Here is a 26,567-nt window from a genome sequence, read left to right as displayed (position 1 = left end):
CTGTTGGTATAGATGATGTCCTCCTCCCACTTAGCCATAAATAGGTTTGCCATGCTCAGGGCAAACTTAGCGCCCATGGTGACTGCCCTATTTTGCCAATACAAGAAGCCACCAAACCAAAAATAATTATCAGACATGGCAAACCTAAGTAGACTCAACACAAAATCCCTTTGGGTGGGTAAAAGGTTAATGTCCCTTTTCAGGAACATATTCACTGCTTCAAATCCATCTTGATGTGATATAATAGTGTAGAGAGAAGCAACATCAGCCATAGCCATAATGTAATAACTTGAGCAGAATCCTTTAAAAAGGATGGAGTTTGTGAGACTAGGGGCTGTAGAAAACCATTAATATACTTCCCAATTCTTGAAGTAACAGAGTCCAAACTGATAATTATGGGCCTCCCCGGTGGGTTAGCTTAATTTTTGTGGACTTTGGGAAGGTAATAAATGATTGGTACTCTTGGTGCTATTGGTATCAATAAAGCCTTCTCTTTTTCTGTGAGTAAGTTATCCCTACAATCTTGAATCAATGATTTTGGTCAATTCTTTTTTATATTTGGTGGTTGGATTGTTGTGCAACGGTATGTAATTATCAGTATCAGAAAGAATTCTGTTCATTTCACCCACATAAGCTGTTCTGTCTAACAAAACAATCCCACCAATGTTATCGGTAGGGAAGACTATGATGTCCTCTCTACCAGGGATGATCTTTATGTTTGAGTCAAACTCATGTTCGACTCGAACATTGGCTGTTCGCCAGTTCACCAAACAGCGAACAATTTTGTGTGTTCGCAGCAAATTCGAAAGCCGCGGAACACCCTTTAAAAGTCTATGGGTACTAATTTTAAAGGCTTATATGCATGGTATTGTCAAAAAAAGTATTTGGGGACCTGGGTCCTGCCCCAGGGGACATATATCAATGCAGAAAATGTTTTAAAAAACACTGTTTTTTTCGGGAGCAGGGATTTTAATAATGCTTAAAGTGAAAAAATAAAAGGGTAATATCCGTTTACATTTTGTACCTGGGGGGTGTCTATAGTATGCCTGTAAAGGGGCACATGTTTCCCGTGTTTAGAACAGTCTGACAGCAAAATGACATTTCTAAAGGAAAAAAGTCATTTAAAACTACTTGCGGCTATAATGAATTGTCAGTCCGCAATACACATAAAAGTTCATTGATAAAAATGGCATGGGGATTTCCCCGCAGGGGAACCCTGAACCAATATTTATTTTAAAAATGCATTGGGGTCCCCCTAAATTCCATACCAGGCCCTTCAGGTCTAGTATGGATATTAAGGGGTTCCCCGCACCAAAATTTTTAAAAAAATGGCCCGGGGTCCCCCCAAAAATCACATACCAGACCCTTATCCGACCACGCAACCTGGCAGATGGCAGGAAAAGAGGGGGGAAGAGAAATAGCCCCCCCTCCTGAACCAAACCAGGCCACATGCCCTCAACATTGGGAGAGTGCTTTGAGGTAGCCCCTCAAAGCACCTTGTCCCCATGTTGATGAGGAGAAGGGCCTCATTCACAAAACCCTTGCCCGGTGGTTGTGAGGGTCTGCGGGCAGGGGGCTTATTGGAATCTGGAAGCCCCCTTTAACAAGGGGACCCCCAGATCTCACCCCCCGTGTGAATTGTGTGAATTGGTAAACACAAAATCCCTTTGGGTGGGTAAAAGGTTAATGTCCCTTTTCAGGAACATATTCACTGCTTCGAATCCATCTTGATGTGATATAATAGTGTAGAGAGAAGCAATATCAGCCATAGCCATAATGTAATAACTTGAGCAGCATCCTTTAAAAAGGATGGAGTTTGTGAAACTAGGAGCTGTAGAAAACCATTAATATACTTCCCAATTCTTGAAGTAACAGAGTCCAAACTGCTAATTATGGGCCTCCCCGGTGGGTTAGCTTAATTTTTGTGGACTTTGGGAAGGTAATAAATGATTGGTACTCTTGGTGCTATTGGTATTAAAAAACCCTTCTCCTCTTCTCTGAGTAAGTTATCCCTACAATCTTGAATCAATGATTTTGGTCAATTCTTTTTTATATTTGGTGGTTGGATTGTTGTGCAAAGGTATGTAAGCATCAGTATCAGAAAGAATTCTGTTCATTTCACCCACATAAGCTGTTCTGTCTAACACAACAATCCCATCAACCTTATCGGTAGGGCGGACTATGATGTCCTCTCTACCAGGGATGATCTTTACGTTCGAGTTGAACTCATGTTCGACTCAAACATTGGCTGTACGCCAGTTTGCAGAACAGCGAACAATTTTGTGTGTTCGCAGCAAATTCGAAAGCCGCGGAACACCCTTTAAAAGTCTATGGGAGAAATCCAAAGTACTAATAAGAGGAACCCTAGATCCCACCCCCGTGTGAATTGTGTGAATTAGTAATGGTGTGTGCCCCTACCATTTCACAAAAAAAGTGACAAAAAGGTTAAAAAACACAATGGGGCAGGACCCAGGTCCCCAAGCACTTTTTATGACAATACCATGCATATAAGCCTTTAAAATTAGCACTTTTGATTATTCATGTTCGTGTCCCATAGACTTAAATGATGTTCGCGTGTTCAAACTAATTTTTTGCCGGGTGTGACCGAAAGTCGGCGGGAGCGGACGTGTTGTGCCTGGGCTCCAACACAACCGCCGCCTAATCCACCGCCATCTGAGTGATCCGTGCGGGGAGAGAGCCTTAGACTCTCCCCAGTGAGTACCGGACCCTTCCTGCTCCATCCCGGGGGGTTTCCTGCCTCTTCCGCTGGCCGTTCAGGCCAGTCCTGTTCAGGCTCGTGGCCAGCCTCCTGCTATCAGAGCCCTGACCGCCATCTTGGGGCCTACCGCTTCCCCGGACCTCCGCGCTGCCCCCTGTGCTCTGTGGCGCAGCTGACGCCTCCATACAGCCGACCGGGAAGAGGCCCACCTCCGGAGGGGATGCGGAGCATTTACGGACCGCACTGAGGCCTACTGCGGAGCCCCACACACCCACGGCCGGCCGCCATCTTTGGCCTCAGGCCTGTGAGGCCTACCCTATCAACGGAGGTGCTGGAAGCCCCTGAAGAGGCGGATCGTTTACAACGCCGCACCCCACCTGTAGTGAAGCCCGTCGGGGGGCCTGGAGGATTCCGGACCGTTCTTCCCTGCTGCTCTCAACCCCCTGCCCGGATTCATCAGTCTCCAGCACAGTGCTCCTGCCTTCTAGCCAGGTACTCTATTGCTTCCACCCCCCTTTATCTCCCCTGTGCCCCTGGCCTCCCCCAACGTTCACCTGGGCTGATTGCTCTGCCCCCATCCCTCCCTATACTGCCCGCGCCTCTCCTACCCCCCCCCTCCCACCCCTGTGCCAGCCTGGCCAGGCCTACTGACTATTAGAAAATGTGAGTCCCCCTGCCATGACAACCATGTCCTCACCCCCGCCTTCCCAAGACTCCTGTTAAATGTTTTGCAGATTTACTACCTCCGGGAGTCGCATCCTCACCCATTCAGCCCAGCCGTGCACCCCATGGGGAAAATAGGAGACCAAAGAAAGTCCTACGCTTCTGCACTTCTCCTCCAATCTTCATCCACCATGGACCGCTATTGACACAAACCCGTCCCCTCCTCCCAATCTGAGGGAGACCCTACACCGGACCCTCACACTCGCCACAAACCAGATTTGGGCACTCCGTATGCCCTCTCGCCCACCCTAGACCAGGGTTCGCCCGCCTTGCTGACAGCAGATGTCCCAGATGCTAAACTTCAATCCTTGCTCAAAGCTATCACTCACTCCATAACTCAGGAAGTTGGGAAACTTGCCAAGGAGTTGAGAGGGGAGATCAATCAATTAGGCTGTCAAACAGACACCCTGGAGACTAAATTTGATGAACTGGTTCACTATGTCCAAGTTTTGGAGGAAGACAATGCCGCCGTTAAGCACTCTGTTTCCCAACTCCAATCACAACAGGAGAACCTCGAAAAACATGAACGCAGACAGAACCTATGAATCAGAGGCATCCCTGAAGCGGTAGAAGACAGAGATCTCCACTCCCACCTTTTGAGCTTGTTTAATGTGGTGGCCCCTCAGATCCTGGATATTGATTGGCGCTTAGACAGGGCACACAGGTCTCTGGCGCCCAAACCCCCAGCGGGAGCTAACCCAAGGGACGTGGTGGTTCGGTTCCACTACTTTGATAGCAAGGAAGCTCTTACACTCGCTACTCGTAACCAACCCAGGCTGGACTTTAAAGGAGCCAAGATCCAAATATTTAATGATCTCTCGCCCATTACTTTAGCGAGATGAAGGAGCCTCCGCCCACTGATGCTTCATCTCCAAACCCACAAGATTCTGTACAGATGGGGTTTCCCCTTTCGCCTCTCAGTGACCCGAGAAGACACGCAATTCTCTCTTCGAGATCTACATGAAAGCGATGCCTTCATGCACAGCCTTGGCCTGCCTCCTCTTCCAGATGAGGAGCCTACACCGCTTCCCTCTACTCCTAGGCCGTCTGCACTTCCAGCCCGGATTTGGACCCCAGTTCAACCAAAGCCTTCTAGATCAAAACCTCACCCCTCAAAGGAGACCGTCCTTCAGACCCCCAACTTGAGGGGAACCGCATCGGAACACAGCTGAGTTTACCTACCCCCTCTGGGGCTTTGTTGGACCTTCCATGGCGCAGTTTTTGGCCGTAATACCATGGTGGATTCCCCCTACCTATATCCCGACACCCACGGGGTGCACCGTTCATTGTTCACTGTTTACAGTTCTACTATGTTGCTTATTGACTGTTATTTTTTCTTCCTGAACAGCTGCTCGGTTCTTTTCATAGGCTGGCTGAACTAGATTTTTTGGCTATGGAAGGCGGGGTGCGGCCTCTTGGCCCCCCTCCCCCATACTAGGTTGTCTTCATGACCCCCGCTCTGGCCCTAGGCTCAGACCTGGGCTTTCTGGAGGTTATTTTTCTCCAGGTTTCTCTTCGGATGTCATCTACATTTTTGTTTTTTTGTTTTTTGTTGTCCATGCAGTCCCTCCATGGACTGCTTTTTTTGCCTTTTTGTTTTTTACCTACAGCTCTTCTCCAGTGCTTCACATATCCCGGTGAGTCTACTCAAGTTTACATTTTGTCTTTTATGGAAGTTTATATTGTTATGGCCTCGGTCTCCTTTTTTTTCTTGGTGACCAATAGCCGCTATTTTTTGATAATTGTCGCTGTCTATATTGCCATTATACTAATGATCTCCAGAGTGTCAGGCTTTCTTTTTTTTTTCTTATTTCGTTTTTTTTTCTTGCTTCTTATTCCCTACAACATGGGATCCTATACACACTGAATGTTCTGTAATTCCACATATGCTCTATCATCAGTTTAATTTGTTATGTCGCTGAAATTTTTTACGAGTAATGTGAAAAGTTTAAACTCTGTTTGGAGGAGGTGATTGGCTCTGAAAGAGTTTAAAGCTTCTAAGGCTGACATGATACTGATCCAAGAGAGTCCTGGGGGCTCCCTTAAATTCGCCAGCAAAACTTTTACGAACCTCTTTTTTGGCTTCGGATCCATCTGGTAAGGCAGGTGTGGCGGTCCTGATCATTCGCTTCTGTCCGTTGCAAGTTAAGTCTTCATACCTGGACCCCCAGGGCAGATTTATTATTCTGGATTGTACATTTCAGTCTCAATCTCTCACGATCCTTAACGTATACACTCCCAATTCTGGTCAGGTTCACTTCCTTACTGCTGTTTTTGACATGTTAGATAAGTTTGCACATCCTTTTATAGTGATTGGTGGAGATTTTAATATGATCATGTCCCCTGGTAAAGATAAGCGTGTCTTGTTCCCCTCCAAAACCCCCTCCAATTCGGACTCCCTCTCCAAATCGTTCCGCAGACTTATCAGAGCCCGATGTTTCTTAGACATAGGGAGGATTAAACACCCTAGTGAGAAACAGTACACCTTCTACTCACACCCTCATAAACTTTTCTCTAGATTAGACCATTTCTTCATCTCCACGCCCCTCTTAACAGCTGAGGTTTCCTCGGAAATTAATCCCGTCCCCTGGTCGGATCATTCCTCCATGCATTTGGAACTCTCCCTATCCTCAGCCTCCCCCCGAACCAGTCACTGGCGGCTCAATGAGACTCTCCTGCATAACCCTGAGACTAAAGTTCGACTGTCCGAATGCCTTACTGATTATTTTAAGCTTAACACTGGCACCATCTCTGGGCCCGCTACCCTGTGGGAGGCATATAAAACTGTGTTCAGCGGGCATTGTATTGCTACGAGCTCCCCACTCAAAAGAGATGCCACGCATCAGCGAGCCTCGGCTCTTCTCAGGCTTCGCAAAACTGAGGACAGTTTGCTCTCTTCTCCCACGGTGTCCGGGCTCAGGAATGTGGTCTACCTACGCAACCACCTTAGATCACTTGATATGCAGAAAATAGATAAATCCCTCTTATGGTCCAAACAGAAATTTTACGAGTACTCTAACAAGCCCCACATGATGCTGGTAAACAAACTCAAACCTCGGCCGTTCCAAGCTTATCCAGACTCCCTTAAACAGCCTGATGGTACCCCCTCTTATTGCCCTCTCACGATGTCCAAAATATTTGGCCAATTCTACCATAAGTTGTACAACTGCCTGCTCACTGATGACTATTACACTTTTACCCAAGAGAAATTTAATTCCTTCATGGAATCGTTACCCCTTCCCAAACTCTCCTGACCATCTTCCATCCCTAAACTCCGCAATCTCCCCTGAGGAATTGGCAAAGGTGGTGGAGAATCTTCCCACTCAAAAAGCCCCTGGCCCTACTGCAAAACCTTTCTTCTGATTCTGGGCCCACACTTACTCTCCCTATTCTCCTCCTTACTGAAAGGCGCCATATCTGACCCCCAGTTTCTCCATGCCCATGTCTCTGTAATTACGAAACCAGGTAAAGACCCCTCCCTCCCGGATAACTACAGGACCATTGCGCTGCTAAATTCTGACTACAAAATCTTCACCAAGATCTTGGCGAATAGGTTATCCCGTTTAATACCACAGCTCATCCACAAGGACCAAGTGGGTTTTGTAATGGCTAGACATGCGGGTGACAATACCAGGTGCACCGTAGATTTGATAGATTTACTAAATAAAACAAACCGCCCAGCCCTAATATTGAGCCTCGACGCTCAAAAAGCATTCAATAGACTCAGCTGGCCATTTATGTTTGCCACGCTCTCTCACTTTGGCATTGAAGGTCCCTTTGTTGATGCCCTACGTGCCCTTTATTCCAGACCCTCTTCGCAGGTCCAGCTATCCTCCTATCTATCACCCTCCTTCTCTTTGAGCAATGGCACTAGACAGGGCTGCCAGTTGTCCCCCTTGCTCTTTATTCTTTGTCTGGAACCTTTGGCAGCTGCTATTCGTAATCACCCTGATATTTGAGGGGTGACATTACGCCAAACAGAATATAAATTGTCTCTATATGCTGAAGATATTCTGCTGACCTTGACCAGGCCTCACACCTCCCTTCCCAATTTACATGCCCTACTGCAACAATTTAGCTCCCTCTCTGGATATAAAATCAACACCAACAAGACAGAAGCTTTACCTATTCTTATTCCCCCCTCAGATCTCCTTATTTTGCAGCGTAACTACACTTACCATTGGTGTACTGACTCCCTTAAATACCTAGGGGTTAACCTTACATCCTCCTACTCTAGTCTTTATCAAGCTAATTTCCCGCCACTCTTCTGGGACATTGACCGACTCTTGCGACAATGGGACCCTTATCCCATTTCTCTCTTGGGTCGAATCAATGTCTTGAAGATGTCTGTCATGCCACGACTTCTATATTTGTTTGAAACCTTACCAATCCCCGTTCCCATGTCCCAACTTAAAGCGACCCAGAGGTCTTTTCTTAATTTTATCTGGCACTATAAAGCCCATAGGATAGCTAGCTCAGTTGTGCTCGCTCCCAGAGCCGGAGGTGGACTAGGGGCCCCTGACCTTCTTAAATACTATTTTGCTACACATTTGAAACCGATCATAGTGTGGTCACACAGGATGTCGTCCAGTGTATGGTCTGACATTGAAATGAGTATTACAACCCCGGTCCACCCCTGCTCGATGGTCTGGGCAGAGTTGGAGACTTCCATTCATCAGCTTAGAAATCTTTGCCTATGTCCCATGCTCTTTACTCTTTCCATATGGAAGAAATGTTCCCAGCGTTTCTCCCTGGCCTCCCCATGTTCACCCTTATTAAATGTAATGTTTAACCCTGACATTCCAGACAGCCTATCTTACTTTCGTATGCTCCCCTGGAAGCATGCTGGAATCTTCCAACTCCGTAATTTGGTACACCCACTTACTCATTCGCTTCTGTCTTTCGCAGACATCCAACGTAAATTTCAGGTTCTCAAAGGTCTATTCTACTCCTATCTCCAAATTAGACACGTTATCTTTTATTATCTTATCTTTATTAGACATTTTATCTCCAAAAATCCCACCCTTACCCTGAACAAACCTACCCCCTTTGAGATTCTATGTTCCCAAGGCCCATACCAAACCTGTCTCATCTCTGAGATTTACAAATACCTACAGATCACTCCCTCTCTCCCTGGCTCCAGTCACCTCTATATGCACAAGTTGTCCTGGATTATTAGCCGGACCATAACTACTCCCCAGTGGCAGAAAATTTGGGAGATAGCCTCTAAATCATCTCGATGTGTAGAACAAAGGGAGACAATCTATAAGATTCTAATGTTTTGGTATAGGACTCCGGAGATTCTACATAAATACCATTCTGGGGTCTCCCCACTATGCTGGAGATGCCGGAAGGATACTGGCTCTCTTTTTCACATCTTCTGGGAATGTTCTGTCATTCAACCTTTTTGGTCCTCTATCCATGCATACCTGCAAAAACTTTTCGACACCTCCCTCCCGCTAACCCCAATCCATTTTGTACTAGGCTTGCCCTTTCCTGATCTATCCACAAACGCCCAGAAATGAATAGGTTTTATTCTATTGGCAGCGAAACGAGCCATACCATTGAGATGGCTATCGCAATCTCCGCCCACGCTCCCACAGGTATTACAAACTCTGGAACAGATTCGTAGAATGGAGCACCTTATCGCTACTGTTCATGACACACTGCCTAGGTTCTTCCGAGTTTGGGACTTGTGGGACCATTCACAGCTTAACCCAGGGCTTCCTACAGCCCCCCCTGGCAATGCTCAACCCCTTGAACAGATGTGTGGTGAGGTATTTCCACTGTCCCCTACCTATAGCCCTCTCAGGAATCCTTTGGTATTCTCCCTCACCCCTACACCTATGTGAGTTTCACCCTGAGGCTGCCTCAGTCTGGTATAGGCTATTCGGGGAATGAGCGTATCCCAGATCCAGTGGATGGCTATGCTTCTTATGTGGGTTGTCCATATGTTTGGCCTACTTGCACAATGGATCCTTCCCCATCCCCCTCCAGCCGCTTCCCCCTGACTCTTTTAAGCATGTTGGGTGAATTAGTACAATGGGTGCGTTTGTGACCAGATATTGCCTGACCACTGCATTTTTGTTGCTTTTTTTTTTTTTCTTGCTTATTCTTCTGCTTTTGTCTGTAACATTGCTGACACTGACAATTGTTTGATGTTATACTTCCTTTTGTATATTCTCTTTGAAATTTTTCAATAAAAAATACAATTTAAAAAAACAAAAACTAATTTTTTGCCTGTTCGCATGTTCTGGTGCGAACCGAATGGGGGGGTGTTCAGCTCATACCTACTCTATACTTTTCAGGGATTCCAACTCTCTTTAAACCTTTGATTATTGCTGTCTCTTTTGATCCTTAATTTTTCGATGTCTTTCATCACTAAGTCTTTAAATACCAAGCTAGATGGAAGTACATTCATTCCCTGGTGGATTGAAAGAGAGGCATTGGACAATCCTGAGTGCCTCACTCCACCTTCAATGGCATCCCTCCCTCTCGGGGGATAAGAGAGAAGATATATTTTGATGTTATTTTTCTGATGTACTTTTGCACATCAATAAAGGCCCCAAATTTAATTTATCTGGAGCAAATTTTAAGCCTGGACAGATATGTTGTGCGTTCCAAGTGTCAATTTCTGATTGATGCGACATCCGGAATGAACATAGATATGCATGCTTGTGTCATAAGGCCACGCCTCTGACAATGTGCTATTGGAGGAAATGCGTTAGGCGGGCCTCTGGAGAAACAAGCATGCTCTGAGCCGCAGCAACACTTGCTTTTTAACCAAATATTCATTTTTATCTACTCTTATGGAAGTACAACCTTTAATAAATTGCTTAACATTCCTCTACCGGCTTCACTATGTGGTGTTTTTCATTTGTTTGTGACACCGGTCTCATGATTGGGGGAATGTTATGAGTGAACTTGGATATCAGATGTCCTAGTTGAGTTTGGAAAGAGGTGATTAATGTAAGCCTGTCCTGTGATGCTGCCACAGCACATATGCATATCCATCCATTGAACGTCCTTGATGTTGGAGTTGCTGACAGATTCTGTTACATGTTTGTAATTATTCTCTTTCTGGTAAGGAGATTGGATTTGGCACTGTGGTGTGATGTGCTGCAAATTCACACTGTAGCTGATGCAGGGATCTCATCTCTTCCTCTTCCAGACTTTAAAGACATTTAATATTTATTCTTAGTACCAAATGTGGACTTTTTATGCTTTTTGTTTGTGAATCAAACAAATTGTGTTGGCTGCTATTTTTCATAATTTATGTGTGAAGTTTTTATGGAAGTGCGGATATCCCATATATGATTAAATGTTAGAATGCCTGTGTGGGCTACAACATGTGGGCCACACTTCTAGACAATTATCTGTCAGAATGAGAGCATCACCATAAGCATATGGTGTAGAAGAGGGCTCACGTGTGGAAGAAAAAAAAATACTGCATATTTCACACGCTGGTTCACCAAGGACTATAATTATGCATGAATTGATTGAAAATCTCACATTATAGATGCACTGTGTGAAATATATTATGTAATGGAATTTTCTGTATTCATATGCACTTGTAAATGGAAAGGACACGTTGAAGGTCACAGTATATGAGTGGAGTGGGAATGTTTTTTTGTTCTGGCTATTTTATGCATTATAATGGGAGGTATTACTTATATATTGAGTTTTTTTGTTTTTATTTTAAGGAATTGGGGATTCACTATTTTAAGGATATAGGGTGGAAAAGTGCTTTAAGGGAGCAGGGCATGCTACACTGATTTAATTATTAATATTATTTGGATTGTGGAAAGCAAAATTGAATGTTGGCTGATCTTACAGCTTGTATCTTTTACAACTAGTATAGTTGTAGGGATAGAAGCACAGAGATCACATTATCAGAATCAACTTAATAGCTTGAATTAACTAGAGAAAACCATGGCATGGTCTGCAATGTGAATACAAACATGCAAGTCACCAAAACAAAATATACAAGCCAATTCTTAATAGCATTATTAAGCCGGCAGACCTTATATACAAATATTAGCATTTGAATCCAAGATCTGTCTTCTAAAAATATGTATTTGATTTAAGAAGAACTACAAAGGTATGCTCATTAACAATTCAAGTTTTGGAATGAGGGTGGACAAGGATATCCTGCCTAAATCTCCTAAAATATGGATCTACAGCTGTGACTATCGTAGAATATGTGTATGGGCAAGTTGAAACATGTGTTGTTAGTTCCAACAGCCGGCCCAGGTTGGGAAAGGGGTTAAAACATTTTTGGCTTAGTTCCTAGGCTTTTGATTTTGGCGGGCCCACCAGTTATATAAAGAGAGGGAGTGTTGAGACTGGGAGCTGTGTGGGTCAAGCTGGTAGTCAGAGTGGAGAGCGTGTAGTTGGTTTAGAGATCCACCTGTGAGCACACAGATGGCGCTAAAGATAATGGGAGCCACAGACAGCATCCAAGTCATACACAATGCCTATATGGTTTCTCACCTTGTGTAGGTATGCCTGGGCCATTATGCTATATTAGTTAGAGTCAGGGAAAGGTAAGGAACAATCTAAAATCAACCAGTCATTAGGCATGGTACCTAGTAAGGTGACTGGTCCTCTGGTAATGAAGGGGTCAATGTTCTGGCTCCCTCCCAAGCAGTAGGTCTCCCGTGACAACTGGGAGAAGACTAGCATCTCAGAGATTTATGGCCTTGTCACATGGTATAGGAAGGGCAGGTTGAATGAGAGCATGCATGAGGCATATACTATGTGTTCAGCAGGACCCCATTCTGCTACTGGGAGTGAGGTAACAGAGGTACGCTGGAATGCCGAATTGGGTGCAGACTCAACATGTCGCTTCTAATACAACATACAAGTTACAGGGTGTAGTGACATGGGACAGGGTGTAGTGACATGGGACAAGTCACTTTTCAGAGGAACTCTGCACTTTATTACGGCACATAGTGAAGGTTCATCTCTAAGTCAGGGAACTGCTTTAATGCTTGATTTTTCACATGTCCGCAGTCTCTGCCTGGTCCCTGACATTGACAAGCATATTCTGCGCAAGTGTTACCCTACATGCACGGGCACAGTAGACCCTGCCCACCTGTGCATCATACACAGATACAAGAAAACCTCTGACAACATCAATCACAATTCGGCATCACAAACCACTTGGATAATGATAAGATGATTTGCCTTTCTATTGAGGTATACAGTATATGCCCCTTGTGACTGGATGGGAAAAAGTGGACATGTGTGCAATCAATAGCATTCAATACATTGGGCATGGATACCATGGCATGAACTCCACTGTTTATATAATTCCACAATGATGGCATATAAGGCATATGATATATGTGAGTATCTGCTATGGTATGGAAGTCACGAAGAACTCTTTCTAGTACACGTGAGAAAGAAGCCTGTGATGTTCCTTCCATGTCACCAGCAACCATTTGGAAGTATGCCTTTCCCAGGAAGTGGAGCACCGCTAACAATTTTGTCATGCCAGGTATTGTGTGACTTTGCTGGGTTGTGGTTTCTAACACTAAACTCAAGTGCAAGAATGAGCTCCTTTGTCTGATTAAACCTTTTCAGGGCTTCCATTAAAGTGTGCACAGTAAAATGCCTGGGTGCCATGATGTCAACTCTTCTCCTCCTCAGGAGGTTAAACAGGAGCAGATTGCACTCAAACACATGCATGACTGAGCTGCACACTCTCTCCAACCAGACTCCAACACCCTCAGGGGATAGCCAATTACCACCTGCTGATATTACCAGCAAACTCAGGTAGTAATTATCGCCTCTGAAGTGAAGGGCTTCTTCTGATGTAATTTCATCAAGGCAGTTGTATGCATTGTCCATTGTAAATTTTTTTACATTTTATACTGGGGGTACTGCCCACTGCTTCCTCTTTTCTCACACCTACCTCTATCTGATTGCTGTATCAAAAAAAAGTAAATGCCCTTTTTACTTAGTCACGTAATGCCATAGCCTAGAGTTTCTCTTCTGATTACTTTCCGCTTGGCTCCTTCAGTGCCTTCATGACATTGACATTTCCTTTTGGATGTCCAGTGGTGGGGTCACTCAGGATTCAGAAGAGAATGACATCATCACTGGGAAGAGTAGGGGACCAATGATCTCAGACTTCATCACAGTTGGATTTACAGAACCTGTGGGGGGTCTTAGGTGAGTATATCGGGCTTAAAGGCTAAGTTCACCTATGAAAAAAATAAAAATAAATGCACAACTTTTTGCAGGTAAATATATTAAGAAATACTAATGTGCTCCACCTAGTAGTTAACTATACGACTAAATAAATAAAATAGTATACACAGGAAGCAGCCAGCAAAAAACGGTGATCTCAACACCAAAAATAAGTGAATAAAATAAATAAATAGATGCGGCGCTACCTAAAATACATAAATAATGAATAAAGCTGATATGTCCAAATAGGACTAAAGTGCATTTGGGATATTAACCCACTATAATATAAATGGTGAATTTGCAAATAAAATATGTATTATGCAATAAATGAGAACCTACATAAATATTCCAAGTACATAAAAAGATTCAAAATATACGTGAAAAGATATGTGAAAACAAATATAAACCAATCCAGTGATTGTGTGCAAAAAATGCAATATTAGCAAATGATTGTCCACAAAACCATGCACAGATAATTATGAACTAATAAAAAACAAAGTCCATGCAGAAATTGTAAAGTGATTTCCAGAGGTGACAGTCCACTGCAAACTTCAGTGCCTATTATGTGCACCACCTATTTCCCCCAGCCTCTCACCTCCAATATATGGCAAAAAAGCGCTGTATGTAATCAGAAATGCTGCTGAATCCTTATTCATCCAGTCTCAGTGTTCTACCGCTGTTTAGTGTATCGCTGTATATATAAGCAGTTAACTTCCTCCCAATTTCTCCAAGATATCCAGTAAATATGGAATGGAAGAACACAAGGGGTTTTTTATGTGTAGTAACTAGTAACAATTTATTAGATAAAAGATATCCGCACTTACATGAAAGAAAACACAGGAATACACTCGGCAGACGTGAACTTCCGGTTTCGGCCGTAACCGGAAGTAGTATGTGCGACACCAAACTCCTTCCCTGACGCGTTGCGTCACACCTCGTGACTTTTTCAAAGGGCAACGCGTATATTTTGAATCTTTTTATGTACTTGGAATATTTATGTAGGTTCTCATTTATTGCATAATACATATTTTATTTGCAAATTCACCATTTATATTATAGTGGGTTAATATCCCATTTGCACTTTAGTCCTATTTGGACATATCAGCTTTATTTATTATTTATGTATTTTAGGTAGCGCCGCATCTATTTATTTATTTTATTTTTGCAGGTAAAGACATGTGCATTTACATTTTATTTTATTTTATTTGGAGCCTGGAAAGGACTCCTCCAGACTTGACAGTGTATCTGCTCATACCTCATACAAGAAGATAAACACTAAGCCCTTGTACACACGATGGGAGATTCCGACGGAATGTGTCCGATCGGAGCGTTTTGTCGGATATTCCAACTGTGTGTGGTCTGCATCGGACTGTTTCCATCTGAATATCCGTCCGACCAAATTTTCCAACTAACCGGAAATATTTTCCGACAAAATGCTCCGATCGGACATACTCCGATCATGTGTAGAGAATTCCGATCGGACAAAGTGCCACGCATGCTCAGATCAAATTCCTACATCAAAGCTATTGGCTACTAGCCTGAGTGTAGTCCCATCGTAACGAAATTACGTCATCACATTCCGAACGATCGGATTTTCCGACAACTTCGTCTGACCGTGTGTATGCAACAGTTTCGGACAACATCCGTTGGACAAAATCCGACTGACAAAATCTGACGGATTTGGTTGTCGGAATCTCCGACCGTGTGTACAAGGGCTAACAGAAAAAGACAATGAACTACCAGAGCGCTCAACAGCACCATGGTAGTTCATGGAAACTTCGAGTCGACAGCTGCAAAGAATTTCAGGACTTGTAGTTTCCCATTCCTAGAGGACTGTGAATGAATGATGTGTCCAGGCCGGAGGAGCACCACACGGCCATGTTATTTTCAAAACAGTGACAATGGGTGCCATGAGAAGATGCCTGCCTGCTGTCACTGGGGGGGGGGGTTGACGTGGCTTCACACTGGCACACCCTTGATGTACCTATTGAGGCAGTGGATGCCATCTTCAGCACAGGCCACGCATACTGACTAGATGACTACAGACTGCTCTAACCCCTGCGAGAGACCAGAGCAATTGAGTACCAACATTGGCAGCCAACCTAATTCCCTGTGAGATATAGATCTGCAAGGACCATGCGCTCCTACTCTGATCCAGAAATTTGACATACTGATGTATTGGTTGGGTGAGCAGATCCAACGACCCCATACTTTGCTTACAGTGTGGGTGCACTTTACTGCTGCCTGTATGAGTGTTTGAACCAACTGACTCATATCAGTATTAATAAATTTGCATAATAACTGATACTATACAGTGCTGAAGGTCCAAGAGACTCTATCCGCTCCAGCCCTGTGCTACTCTACATTCAGTCCCACTATTGTGCATACATTCCTAATCCAGATGAGGACAAGCCCAATCTGGTGATCCACCTAAATATCCATCTGCTACAGACCTGAATGGGCCATAATAATTATGACCCCTTTCACACTGAGACAGTTTTCAGGCATTTTAGCACTAGAAAATGTGCATGTAAAGTGCCTGAAAACTGCTTCCCATGCTGCCCGAATGTGAACGCCTGAGTGCTTTCACACTGGGTGGTGCACTTGCAGGACGTTAGAAAAGTCCTGCAAGGACTTTAACTTGGCGCTAAACCCCCTACAGGACACATCAGATGGCAAATCCAGTTTGCTATACAAAAAAATGACGTAAAATTAATAAAACTTCTAACTTCACTTACTTTATTTGATACCTGGCGCTTGAGCAATCCCACAGGTAGAGATTTTAGATTCTACTCGGCTTTACACAACAAATTTACACGCATTGATTACATTTTATTATCACAGTGAGACCTACACCTTTTGCGAACTGCCAAGATAGGCATAAAAACGTTCTCAGACCATGCACCGATCTCAGTGTCATTACACAAAACTGTTAGACGACTTGGAACCCCCAACTGGAGGTTGAATTCCTCATTACTCCCAGACACATCAACTGTAGAAAAGATAACAGAAGCGATAAAACTGTACTTTAAGGAAAACATCACTGATGGGACCACTGACAGTGTGGGCAGCCCATAAGTGTACACAAAATACGGGGAGAATTTATGAAAACTGGCACTGCCAAATAGAGGGAGACGGAAAAGGAACTTACTAATCTGACACGGCTATAGGTGAACTTGAAAGTAAGCATAAACAATCATTAGCACTGGAAACTGATACACTCTTGCTTGACCTACGTAAGAAATTGCAATCCCTTCTAAGTCTTAAAGCACAGAGAAAAATCCTGCAAGCAGCATCTTTGGGGTGGTTTGGGAGCGCCATGTACAGTGCTTCCAAAACACCCTACCCATTGAAATGAATGGGCACCGCTTCCAAAGTGCTGCAACACAGGCACTTTTAACCCCTTCCTTGGCCGCTAGTGGGGGGGTTAAAAGCACTCCCCTAGCAGCCAAAAAATGTCTCTAAAACAAGTGACGCTATAGTTCCAACGCTCTTGCATCCCCAGTGTGAAAGTAGCATTACTAACATTTAGTGCCCAATACAGACTACATTCCTTATAGCTGACAGCTTTATGATGTTATATACTGACTATTAGTATGACTGTGTATGTGTGTGTGCTATGTGATCACAGTTGCATCTATCCCAGACAACATTATCATTTTAGACCTATTTTAGACTTTGTGAAGGTGTTGGTGGAGTTTTTTACGCAGTGTTTTTTGTACTTTAATTTTTGATTAAAATTTTCCCATGATTAAGCTGCATGGTCCTATTGTGACTTCCTTATTTGGGGTCCTTTACCCAAAAAAACTCTGGGTTGCACCGCTAAGAGGTGAGTCCGCAATCACTTGGGACGTTGTAATGTGAGATATTGCAAATACTTACTTTTTCCTTTAAATGGGGAAAATGTCTTGTAGGATGGGTTAGATCATGGTGAGAGGCAGGATTGGGGAAAAAATGATGTTAGCCCATAATGGAGATTTTGAATGTTTAGCTACTGGACTGAAAATGTTCCTCCTATTGGTCATTCCATATAGAAAGTATCTAGTTACCTATGCTGATTTACTAGACTTATTAATGCCATGCATTCAATGTTAGGAACAGAACAATTTCCTTGTTCCCACACTTTTTTCAGAAGGGTGTCCTCCTTATTACCCATGACAAAGTAACTCTACAGGAAATGTCAAACTCTAATGTCAAATGTTAAATGTCAAAATGTCAAATAAACAAAAGACTAGAAATATGTATAAACACAGTAAAATATGCAAAATTTTACTGTGTTTATACATATTTCTAGTCTTTTGTTTATTTAGATTATGCACATAAACTGTCATCTTATCAATATATATATATAGAGGCAGGTTGAAGCTATTGCACTACACCTGATTCAGATTTCTACGTGCTCAAGTCGGTGAGTAGAATTACACTTTCGGGTACTATTTGAATGATATTTATATGATTGCATTTCTATGTAATTGCAACACAGAATAATTCCTGCAGCCTCTCTGTAGCCAACTAGACATGCACTAAGTATAGAATTTTCTCGGATAGGTTTCCAGATAGTGACAAGTGTAGACCATGCAACCCATGTGGTGGGGTTACAACGCCCGTGAAAAGAGATAGGAACAGAGTGCTTAAACAATTACCTTCATGGCAGGATCATCAGAGGTTATGTTACTGATTTGAAGAGTGAAAATTACTTTTAAAATTATATTAACATCTTATTGATTAATATATCTACTGTACCCTTTTTTTTTCAGTCTATTGTTTTTTTTTAGATGGTTGAGTTTGGTTGAAATCAACATGTACTTTGCCCATTCTAAGTTGAGCTGATTGGAGCTTACACAAGGACTAAAGATGTAGATATTTGTGGTGAGGCCCAATAGCAAAAACATTAAAGGGGCCCCCAGCAATCTCCATATGAAAGACTATTCTTCTAGCTATACACAGAATAATGTCTGTTATCACAGCAGTTGTATAGAACAGCCATTCTTAACCAGGGTTCCTCCAGAGGTTACTTGGGACTCCTTGAGCTGTGACTGATTGACCTTCTATCTGATGGTGCTTGCATAGTTCCAGGTCCAGTGCCATTTGGCAAAGTCAGCTGAATTATACCAATAATTTTTTTAGCTGTTCGTAAGTGTGGCTTTCTGACCACCAATGTAAGGGACATTCTTCCCACTGACCACTAATATAAAAGGATATGCTTACCAATGACCAATTTAAAGAGGAGATACAGCTGTTCGACCATTTTTTCACCCCCCAGTACTGACCATAATGCATTGCGGTGCTAAACAGTGCATTGCAAGCCCTAATTGGCTGAAGCGGTGAAAGCTGTCAGAATCACGATTGGACACTGTCATCATGACTTTATTCAATCACGGCTCATTCCCGTCCCACAGTATAAAAGTATTCTTTTAATGGCAGACATTTTCAGTGTGATTTCGACGTGCAGAGAGATAGGACATGGCTCTGTTCAGTGCTATCAGTTAGTTAGTGTGCTATACTGTGCTATTTTGCTTCAATTGTCAGTCTAGAATATTAGTTTAGTGTCAGTCTAGGGATAGTGTGAGTGTAGTGAGACCGTGTCATTCATACATACATTAGTGTAGAATAGGGACAGGACATATAGTTTCAGTGTAGTGTAGTAAGACCGTGTCAGTAATCTTTAGATTAGTGTATAGCTAGAGTAGGGACAGTTCAGATAGCATCAGTGTAGTGATGGTTGAACACCATCTATTTGCTTGTGTTACTGCCAGTTTAACGCCATATCGTTTTGCGTGCGTTACTTCCAGTTCAGTGCCACATAGTTCTGTGTGTTACTGCCAGTTTAATGCCATATAGTTTTGTGTGCGTTACTGACAGTTTAACGCTATATAGTTCTGTGTGTGTTACTTCCAGTTTAACGCCATATAGTTTTGTGCACTACTGCCAGTTCAATGCCATATAGTTCTGTGTGCATTACTGCCCGTTTAACAGCATTTACGTCTGTGTTCGTTACTGCCAGTTTATCGCCATATCATTTTGTGTGCGTTACTGCCAGTTTAACGCCATATAGTTTTGTGCACTACTGCCAGTTTAACGCCATTTACTTCTGTGTGCATTACTGCCAGTTTAATATCATATAGTTTTGCGTACGTTACTGCCAGTTTAACGCCATATAGTTCTATGTGCGTTACTGCCAGTTTAAAGCCATATAGTTTTATGTGCTTTAGTGCCAGTTTAACGCCATAATGCTTTGTGTGTTACTGCCAGTTCAACGCCATATAGTTTTGTGTGCGTTACTGGCAGTTTAACGCCATATCGTTTGGTGCGTTACTGTCAGTTTAGCGCTATTTATTTCTGTGTGCATTACTGCCAGTTTAACGTAATATAGTTTTGCGTGTGTTACTGCCAATTTAACGCCATATAGCTCTGTGTGCATTACTGCCAGTTTAACGCCATATGGTTTTGCGTGCGTTACTGCCAGTTTAATGTCATTTACTTCTGTGTGTGTTACTGCCAATTTAACACCATATCGTTTTGTGTGTGTTACTGTCAGTTTAACGGCATATAGTTTTGTGTGTTCCTGCCAGTTTAGTGCCATTTACTTCTGTGTGAGTTACTGTAGTATATATACTGTAGTAAAATATAATTCTGTGCGCCACTGTATGTTTGGCACATTATATTGCAGTATACTATAGTGTATCCGTGGAGAGTGTCTGTGTAGTGTGAGTACTCAAATTAAAGTGCACCAAACACCTTTTTACATTGGAAATGGAGAAGCTGCGCTAAAAAAAGTCTCAATCAGTAAATCCATTTAAAACCATAAACTATATAAGAAAATTCCATATGAAACACTTGTAAATCTTGATGTCACCACAGTGTATACACACAGACAAGAGAGTGCCCAACCACTGTAACTGATATCTGCTTACCAGATGGCAAGCATAAAGGGCAGATGGCTATAACCCAGCCAAGGCCTTTAGCTTGCGAATGTCACGAAGGCTGGATCGTATAAATCACTTCCTCTCTTATACTCAAATTGATGCTCCAAAAGAAAGCAAACTGACCATAGCGTGATACTGCGACAATTGCATTAATTAAAAAGCAAGGTAATGCTCTTACATTTAAGTATAAGATTGCATGCATATTAAAAAGATGCCAGCCGGCACAAACACACAGAGCCCATCCTCCTAGTAAGATTGAGTGGTAACGTCACTACGTGCTTTCCTCCAGACGCATTTCATCATTAGATGAGGCAGATGCTCCTTTGGCACAGTAAGGGGGTCAGCAAAAAATGTGTCCACAGGCAAAGGTGGACATGGTGGTCAGTCATTAGGCAGGGCATCATTTCTTCTGTTTAGTGAGTTTGCCCATGCTATACAAGCCCTGGATCCATCAAGGAGGAAAAAGTGACCACACTGTTGTCCATTGATACACCATTTGACCCGTGGGGGTCTTCCTTGAAGGTGAGAGGCTGGTACAACTGGGGGAGGATTCTGAATATATTCATAGCAGTATTTTAGATTGGACTCCCTTATTCATCCCTGACCCCCTCATCTCTGCTTGATCACATAGAATTAAGAGACTGAACATTTCCTTGAATTGTCAAACTACTTTTTGGATGTACTTTTTGATGGGAACATTTTTTTAGACTGATTATTGATGCACTTTAAATATTGAAATGTGATCATTTTTAATCTAATTAATTGAATAATAATAAGAAGATGTGATGCACTTTATTCACTGGATTTTATTGCACTTTATTCACTGGATCAGACTTATTCGTGTTTTGAACGTTTTATTCATCACTATAATTGTTTGTTAATAATTGTTTGTGCTAAGACACATTTTCAGGAGGAATCAGTGTATTTCTAAGCACATTTGCACTTGTTTTTTTTTTTTTAGCGCTACTTCATTATTTATACACAGATTTATTGGTGCCAGTAACACTATAGAAGTCTAGCTGCTTTCTACTTTCCACTAAGCACTTTATATGAAAATATTATTTTTCAATTTTTTTTTATATATTTTTAGCTTTTTAATATTGACTGTCAAGCACTTTCTAGATAGCGCATTAGTACTCTACTTTTTCTATTGAGTTGTTGGGCTGCCCAACGTGCTTTCAGAATGGACATTCAGTGCTGCAGGAGGTATTGTTACTGATCATAGAACGTGTCTGTCCACAGACTCCGTGGACCGTTTGACTTTTATAAAAAATGAATCAGTCCTGGATTACCAGCTATGAAGCCTCTGATGCCGATGTCACTGATTAAGTCTTTTTGGGATGTGGAATCTCTGCAGGACTTTGAGGCTGCCTAGCTTTGAGGGTGGTCAATCATTTCATCTGGAAGAATGTTATTGGTATAGGTTTCATAGGCACAATTAACATCCAAAGAGTAATTTTTCTGCACCTGTTTGACAGGTGCATATCATTGCAATTTTTTTTAAGCAAGGCCAATTCTTCCTTTATCAAGAGTGCCTCTATAGGGTTATGGTGGGAAGGCACCACTGACACCCAAAGACCAATTTTTCTGCACCTGTTTGACAGGTGCATAGCATTGCGATTTTTTACAGCAAGGCCAATTCTTGCTTTCATCAAGAGTACCTCTATAAGGCACCACTGACACCCAAAGGCCAATTTTTACACACTTGTTTCTGTGACACCAGAATATATAAAAAAAATCTCTAATCTCTCTTGTTCCCAGTGCATTACATTGTGGCCTCATCATGCACACTGGCTCCCCAGCTGTTACTGAGCAAAATAATTTTTTTTGGCTGCATAAATGCAATTATCCCTGCAGCAGATTCTAGACATGGTACAGATGTGCCAATTTATAGGTAGACTAAGGGGACCCCCCAGGCACTATATTGGAAGGAGTTTTTCATTTTTATGCTTTCACTTTAAAAATCAAAAAATCACTGTTCATTTAAAAATTAATTTTTGCTAACTTTTTTTATTGATACAGGACCCGGACCCCTATAATGATTGTATGCTCAATTACTTGCATATAAGCCTTCAAAATGGGCACTTTAGATTTTTAACTTTCGGGTCCCATTGACTTTAATGGAGTTTGTTATACTGGTCCGAACTTTCCTGGTGTTTGAAAGTTCTGGTGCGAACAGAAAAGGGGTCCGTTCAGCCCATCCCTATTAAAGACACCAGCCACACAAGTATGCTATGACTCAAATGAGAATGCCTACTCTATTATCACATGTGGAGCTCCTGAAAAAAATTGCAGAAATTAGACAGATGGAAAATGAGGGGGAAAAGGGAGAAACCAGTATGAATAATTTTTTTTTTTTTAATATTTTTTTATTGAATCAAAGTGCTATAATAAACATCTCCAATTGGGAGAACATTAACATATATCAACATATATTCCTTTTTTATCTACATTGTACAAATTTTAATGTTTATAAATACCTTGTTTTTTCTACTTACTGTATATTTATATACAATTAACACATAACATAAATAAAATAAATAAATAAATACAAAAAAAAATACAAAAAAGAACCCCAGAAACCCTCTAGCATTAAATCCTGCCTCTCTTCAATGAAAGAGAGCGTGAAAAGGAGAAAGACAGCAACAAAAGAAGGAAGGAGAAAAAAAAAATGAATTTAATTTAGGGATGCCCTGTTCCATTTCCTCATATGTGCATAAATAAATAAATAACTAAATAAATAAATAAACATGTTTTATAATTAGGGATGAACACTGTTCATCTACAATTCTTCAAATGTGCAGTGAAAATTCACTATAATCCATTTATACCAAACATAATCTAAAATTTCTAAAACATTTACAATATAAATTTAAAAACTACACTCAAGTGATCTATATTTAGTGCATATAACTTTAAAAGCCCCTTAACAAAAAAAATCTATTTCCCTTTGCCCTTTCCCTCTTCCCCTCCCTCTCTCATCTCTTTCCTCCCACCAACTGTCCCTTCACTCTCCTCCTCTCCTTCTCATATCTGTTCCATCAACTGGTTGGAAAGAAAAAACCTTTCCCATGTGGGTTTTCTCATACTAAAATAAATTAACCATTAACTAATAACAGGTGCATCTAAGGGGGAAATCTATTGTTATATATACTTTAACCAATATAAGGGGATCACCAGTAACCCTAGTCAGCTGATATTTCTCTTGAGTAATACATCCAACCTGCCCATATATCTTTAAACTTATCCTTTTGATCCTTAACTGTAAATAACCATCATTCCACCTCCATTATTGCATTAACCTCCTTTTTCCATTGCATCAAGGTGGGGGCTAGGGATGAGCTTCGTGTTCGAGTCAAACGTACGTTCGACTCGAACATTGGCTGTTCGTCCGTTCGACGAAATCCGAACTCTTGGTCCGTTCGCGTCAAAATTCGTGTGGCGCGCGCGGACCACAATGCACTGCGGTGGCGCAGTGCATTGCTGGCTCATGATTGGCCAAGCATGCACTGTGACCCCGCATGCTTGGCCAATCGCAGCGCCAGCAGCGAGGAGAGCCATGTTTGGCCACAGGCATCCTGCCTGTGGCCAATCATAGCTCAGGCTGTGTAGTGCACGCCCCACACTATATAAGGCCGCCTTTGAGGCAGCCTCGTGTAGTGTGTTGGCATCTGAAGCAGTGGGTGTTCTGTGTACCTTCAACACAGTACACACCAATCGTTTTTGGCTGATTTCCTATCTTGCTGTTGTGTAGTGGTTATTGTCTGTGCCCTGACCGCAGTATACACCACTATACTATATTCACCTCACCTATATAGCTAGCTAGTGATCTATCTTTAACCACCTAACAACCGCCCATTGCCGATTAAGGGCTTCAGGGCGGTTGTTTAACTCTGAGAGGCCGTTAATTAACGGCCTCCCAGAATTCTGCTCTCGCGCGCCCCCTGGGGCGCGCACTCGAGAGCATCCGTGACCGCCGGGTCCACAGGACCCGGCGCATCACGGATCACGGTAAACGGCCGCTCGTCGCGGCCGTTTACCACGATATCGCTCCGTCAAATGACGGAGTGATCACTTGTAAACAAACCGGCGTCATGTTATGACGCCGGTTCCTCCCTCCCCTCTCTGTACCGATCGGTACAGCGGAGGGGAAAGAGATCGGTGTCAGCAGCGATGTGGGCTGCATCTGCAGTGCCCACATCGCTGCTCACCGAATTTAACCCCTCAATTCCCTGCCAATACTCTGCAATACCAGTGCATACTCTGCAGTACCCTGCCATTACTCTGCAGTACCCCCCATTACTCTGCAGTACCCTGCCATTACTCTGCAGTACCCTGCCATTACTCTGCAGTACCCTGCCATTACTCTGCAGTACCCCCCATTACTCTGCAGTAACCCCCATTACTCTGCAGTACCCTGCCATTACTCTGCAGTACCCCCCATTACTCTGCAGTAACCCCCATTACTCTGCAGTACCCTGCCATTACTCTGCAGTACCCCCCAATACTCTGCAGTACCCCCCAATACTCTGCAGTACCCGCCATTACTCTGCAGTACCCTGCCATTACTCTGCAGTACCCTGCCATTACTCTGCAGTACCCCGCCATTACTCTGCAGTGCAGTACCCTGCCATTACTCTGCAGTACCCTGCCATTACTATGCAGTACCCCCCATTACTCTGAAGTAACCCCCATTACTCTGCAGTACCCTGCCATTACTCTGTAGTACTCCCCAATACTCTGCAGTACCCTGCTATTGCTCTGTAGTACCCCGCCAATACCCCGCCAATACTCTGCAATACCCTGCAATAAATTGCCATACCCAGCCATACTCGGTGATACCCTGAAATACCCAGCCATAGACGCCCCCCACCCCTCACCGCCCTCCGGTGCTTCTACCAACTCGCCAGTACGATCAAAGCCAGAATCTTTTTTTTATTTTTTATTTCAGGCTTCCCAGCCTAGAGGTGAGATGTGGGGTCATATTGACCCCCAGATTTCACTGTAAAGAGGACCTGTCACCCCATATTCCTATTACAAGGGATGTTTACATTCCTTGTAATAGGAATAAAAGTGATCAAAAAAATATTTTTGGGGAAAAAAATGTCAAACTAAAATAAATAAAGTAAAATGAACAATTAAAAAAATAAAATAAAATTTAAGCGCCCATGTCCCCATGTGCTCGCATGCAGAAGCGAACGCACGCGTAAGCCCCGCCCACATATGAAAACGGTGTTCAAACCACACATGTGAGGTATCGCCGAGAACGTTAGAGCGAGAGCAATAATTCTAGTCCTAGACCTCCTCTGCAACTCAAAACATGTAACCAGTAAAAAAAAAATTATGAAGAAAAAATTACTAATCTGCTAAATTTTATAACAGAAACAAAGAAAAATTCATTTTTTCGCAGAATTTCCGGTCTTTTTTCTTTTATAGCACAAAAAATAAAAAACTGAGAGGTGATTAAATACCACCAAAAGAAAGCGCTATTTGTGTGAAAAAAAGGACAAACATTTCCTATAGGTCCAGTGTTGCATGACTGAGTAATTGTCATTCAAAATGTGAGAGCACCAAAAGCTGAAAATTGGTCTGGTTATTAAGGGTGTTTAAGTGCCCAGTGGTCAAGTGGTTAATAATAGAGCTTGCAGTCAGTAGTGTTAGGAGATAGTGCGTGCTGTCTGCGTGCTCTGTACCCAGTACATACCGCTATAATATAGGGCAAGCCCCTACTTTCAAACATCCAACTTACAAACATCTCCTACTTGCAAACGCAAGGAGACAGCAGCAAGTGAGATGAAAAAAGACGGACGACAAAACAAATTATACAGGGGTGATAACCCTTCCCTATGTTTTCCAAAAAGCTTAAAAATAGTTTTTTTGACTGGAGCTACACTTTAAAAATGTACCAGTTGAAAATTACAAACAGATTCAACTTAACACAACAAACCTACACAGTCCCTGTCTTGTTTGCACCGCCTGTATACTGCTGTTCTGAGTATATA

The 26,567-nt window shown here is 42.7% G+C and overlaps 1 protein-coding gene across 3 annotated transcripts in view; it reads left to right on the top strand.

The window, feature by feature from the left end:
- The window catches only part of LOC143931008 (mannose-binding protein C-like), a 285,028-nt gene that overhangs the window by 235,377 nt on the left and 23,084 nt on the right, over positions 1-26,567 (top strand). The window contains exon 1 of one of the 3 annotated variants that reach the window (XM_077455727.1): positions 17,930-18,047. The exons of 1 other annotated variant lie outside the window; for it this stretch is intronic. The gene's annotated coding sequence lies outside the window, so the exon portion shown is untranslated. One more of the 3 variants, XM_077455728.1, reaches the window with a different exon arrangement.

The sequence above is a fragment of the Lithobates pipiens genome, unplaced genomic scaffold (assembly GCF_037356315.1).
Source record: "Lithobates pipiens isolate NorthernLeopardFrog02 unplaced genomic scaffold, aLitPip1_a1.2 Scaffold_25, whole genome shotgun sequence".
NCBI classification, from domain to species: domain Eukaryota; kingdom Metazoa; phylum Chordata; class Amphibia; order Anura; family Ranidae; genus Lithobates; species Lithobates pipiens.
This window is presented reverse-complemented; position numbering and strand designations above follow the sequence as displayed.